The sequence below is a fragment of the Panthera tigris genome, chromosome A3, assembly GCF_018350195.1.
Source record: "Panthera tigris isolate Pti1 chromosome A3, P.tigris_Pti1_mat1.1, whole genome shotgun sequence".
Lineage (NCBI taxonomy): Eukaryota > Metazoa > Chordata > Mammalia > Carnivora > Felidae > Panthera > Panthera tigris.
Genome location: NC_056662.1, coordinates 28114391 through 28118777, shown reverse-complemented (window position 1 = coordinate 28118777; position 4387 = coordinate 28114391).

Below are 4387 nucleotides of genomic sequence, written 5' to 3'. Positions count from 1 at the left end.
TTCAGGGAGGGCGCGGCGGAGCGATGGGCGGGGTGGCAAAGGACGGGGCGGGGTGATGGGCGGGGCGAGGGGCGGGGCAGGAGGGGCGGGGCGGTAAGGGGCGATAGGCGGGGCAGTTGGCAGAGATGGGGTGGGGCGAGGGGATGGGGCGGGGAGAGGGGCGGAGACGGGCCGGGACGACACAGGCCTGACTGGCAGTCTCTGGCTTGGTGCCTCCAGTCAAGAGTTCTAACCTGGGACAGCACCGGTGGGGGGCGGGAGGGGGAGGATGACAGGGGCGGGGCCGGGCCTTGCAGAACAATTCTGAAAGGTGATCTGACCCCTCTGCCAGGTCTCCCAAGGATGGACTCTCCTCTCTTTCGCTTACTACCTAAGGGGTCCCTGGAGAAGTTATTTAATCACTTGAACCTCAGGTTTTCTTATCTGTAAAATGGAAATGATGATAATAAAGGTACCTGTGCCATAGATATTGTAAGAGATAAATGAGACAAAGCATGTAAAGAACCTGATAATAATAAATGCTCAGGAAATATTAGCTATTATCACTGTTGTTATTAAAAAGATCAATCACATTGACCCGCCCTTTGGGGACAGCAATTATTTTCTTGCCTGGGGACATCACTGCTTTCAATAGCCAGAGCCAATTGCTAGAACCTAATAAAAATCATACCACAGAATAAGGATCCAAGGCTGCTTTCCTCCCTTGAGGTTCATAGTAAATACTAATAAATCTTGGAACAAAAATGGCATTCAACATATAGGTTATTTATAAGATCCCAGGCTTCTCCTGATAGGTTGCCTCATTTACTCTTGTTAAATAACACAAATTCAACCAAGTACATTTTTTTTTTAATTTTTTTTAACGTTTATTTATTTTTGAGACAGAGAGAGACAGAGCATGAACGGGGGAGGGGCAGAGATAGAGGGAGACACAGAAACGGAAGCAGGCTCCAGGCTCTCAGCTGTCAGCACAGAGCCTGACGCGGGGCTCGAACTCACGGACCTCGAGATTGTGACCTGAGCTGAAGTCGGACACTTAACCGACTGAGCCACCTAGGCGCCCCCCAAGTACATTTTAAAGATCTAACTGGCTTTATTAAATGATTCGTGAGTCAGGCTGCACTCCATCTAGCAAGTAGAAGGAAAAGTACCAAACAGGTTTTGGAAGAGCAGTGTGGCAAGAAAGTTAGCAAAAGAAAAGTATTGTTTCAGGCAAGCTCGCTTTCCTTTAGGGGCAAGAGCGAGCGGTCTTAATGTGCCCTCATCTTTTTGGGGGCAGGGGGTGGAGAGGGCCCCTGCGGCACACTCAGTGGCACCCGTCAGAAAATTCCTGACTGACCAGTTACGACTACATTTCTGGGGGAGGTTGCAACTTCAAATAGCTTACGCATGAAGCCCTGGTTTGGGGACTTGGCCTCAGCGACGTCATTTTAGGCCTATGGAAAGGGTCTCTTCAAGCAACCTCACAAGGTAGATGTTAGTTTTCCTCCTTTTGCAATGAGGAAATGGCCCAGAGAGAAGTGACCTGTCCTGGGTAACGTAGCTGGCAATGGTAGAGACAGGATTCCAACAGGTCGAACAGACAGGTCCATCCAGCTCCCATTTTCCCACCTCAGGGGGTGGGGTCGCAGCAACTATTCAAGGAGATACCTAGGAGACACTTTTTTTTTTTTTTTTAGTTTTTATTTATTAATTTTGAGAGACAGAGAGAGAGCAAGAGGGGGAGGAGCAGAGAGAGAGGAAGAATCTCAAGAAGGATCTGTGTTATCGGCACAGAGCTGGATGCTGGCTTTGAACTCATGGGCCATGAGATCACGACCTGAGCTGAAACCAAGAGTCAGATGCTTAACTGACTGAGCCACCCACACGCCCCTGGGAGACCCTCTTGATGCCCACCTCACCTCTACTGAATTTGAGTCAGCCCCAAAATAACCTTCAAACCACTACCTCTACCCATCCCACCCTAGTCTAAGCCATCTCTCTCCTGGGGAAGGCCCACCAGCCGCCTTAGCAATGTCCTCAGCGATGTCACCTGCCTCCCTGAAGCCCAGCATCCATGCCGAAACTGGAGCAGTCTTTGAGAAATATAAATCAAATCATGTAACCCCCGTCCTCGTCCATTAAAGCCCTTTAAGTTTTCCTGTTGCTCTTAGAATCGAGTCCTAACTCCCTCCTAACAACTGCAGGGGCCTGCCTAGTGTCCCCCTTACTTATTTTCTAGCTTCATTTCATAGGGTAGATTTATCTCGACAATAGGGAAGCCTCAGGTTCGGGACCCTTGCTTGCAGGGGCCCTGGAGGAGACATAGCACCTGGGTGTACGTTCTTGTAAATGTTGTAGAAGTAAGATATTTAACTGTAATCCTTTAAGATTGATGTCTCTTTCCACTCCGGCTCTCCATCCAGTGGCAGTGGAGTACCTGAAGGATGTAGCTGTTAACCTTAAAAATAAAAACTGCCAGTTATTCCACCAGCAAAAGACTGGTTTATTTGGGAATAAAAGAGAATCGCAACCTGGGACAAATAAGCTGTAGCCGAACTGTAGGCATGCCTGGGGAACAAGTGAGAGGCACGCGGTTTTTTGTTGGTTGGTTGGTTGGTTGGTTTTGTTTTTTGAGAGAGAGAGACAGCAAGGGAGACGGGCAGAGAGAGAGAGAGAGAGAGAGAGAGAGAGAATCCCTTGCAGGCTCCATGCTCAGTGCGGAGCCTGACAACACTGAGATCATGACCTGAGCCAAAATCAAGAGTCAGACGCTTATCCAACTGAGCCACTCGGGTGCCCCACGGCACACTTTTTTAAGGAGAAAGGGGGTAAGAAAGGGGAAGGTGGGTATGAACTAAAAGTCCATTGGAGTAAACTGGGAGTTTGAAGTATGGTGGCTTTTTATGGGCTGAGCTGTTGCTGGGGGATAAGGAAAGGGTCTCTACACCCAGCTGGAATAGTAGAGTAGTATCCATGTCCAAGGTCAAGTCCATGGCTCTTCCTGCGGGGTCTGCAATTGACTACAAGTAGTAGGGCATGAGAGCTCCCTTTGCCCAAACCTCTCAACTCCATTTTAGCGAGGTTTCCGTTATTAATTTTCACACAGCTAAGGCAGAGTTGTGTCAAGCATACATTCAATTTTGGTTCAGAGATATTTTGGACTGAATGTTTGTGTCTCTCCCATCCCAAATTCATATGTTGAAATCCTCACCCCCAATGTGATGGTATGAAGAGGTGGGGCTCTGGGAGGTGATTAGGCCATGACGATGGAACTCTCATGAATGAGATTAGTGCCCTTACAAAAGAGATCCTGCAGAGCTCCCTCACCCCTGCGGCCACGTGAGGACACAGCGAGAAGAGGTGTCTCTGAACCAGGAAGCAGGGTCTTGCCAGACACAGAATGTATTAGCACCTTAATCTTGGACTTCCCAGCCTCCAGAACTGTAAGAAACAAATGTTTGCTTTTTAAGCCACCCGGCCTGTGGTTAGTTTGTTACAGCAGCCCGAAAAGACTAAGACAAGAGGGATCTGTTTATGTGGTTCACAGTTGCCTTCATCTACAGCAAGGTCAGGAAAACTCCTCCTGGCCACTGCGGACTCATCCTACACTGTGACACGAGGTGCCAGCCTTCCGACATCTTAGGGCCCAGCATCAAGAGTATGTACATAGTGGGTGGGACACGAGATTTGAAACATAACAGAGCCAGAAGCTAGTCTACAAAAAACTCTCCCAATCATCAAACATACTAAACTGTAAGCAAAAGATCTGGTTCTCAGCTGAGTCTCGTTAAAGCAGAAGTTCTTTATACTGTCAGAAATATATTGGGCAGTGAAGCCTATGCGATTAAACATGCACGGAGTGGTTTCCCTTCCTTCTAGTAAGAATGGCAGAAACTAGAAATAGCAGAGTCCTGGGTTTATAGGTCGTGTGTCAAACACGTAGCAGTATTATAAATAGCTAGCACATCCTTGTGGGAAATTGGATGTTTCATGACCTCGCTGTATTGGGTCCTATTGTCCTTAGCATTTCTGCCCTAGCGATGTCTGGAGCTTATCGATGAAATGGCCTGCAGATCATAATAAAAGTAGTAATTTCGTTGAGAGGAATAGGTACAACCATACACCAAATGTTACCTCGCTTGAATTTAAGTAAATACATTAAAAAAAAAAAAAAAAAGAAGAATTAGGTACATTTGAAATCAAAGTACTGAATAGACTTGGATTGTTTAATAATCTAGTTAATTGAAAGGAGTGAATTACAAAATTCACTGGAAAAAGATTAAAATGTCTCACTTATTTGACGTGAAATACTGACAAGGATAAAGATTTCTTTTTGTGGCGGGGCGGGGGGAGGGTGATATTGACAAACTGGTTAGGGTGCTTTCAACTCAGAGTATTTAAAATT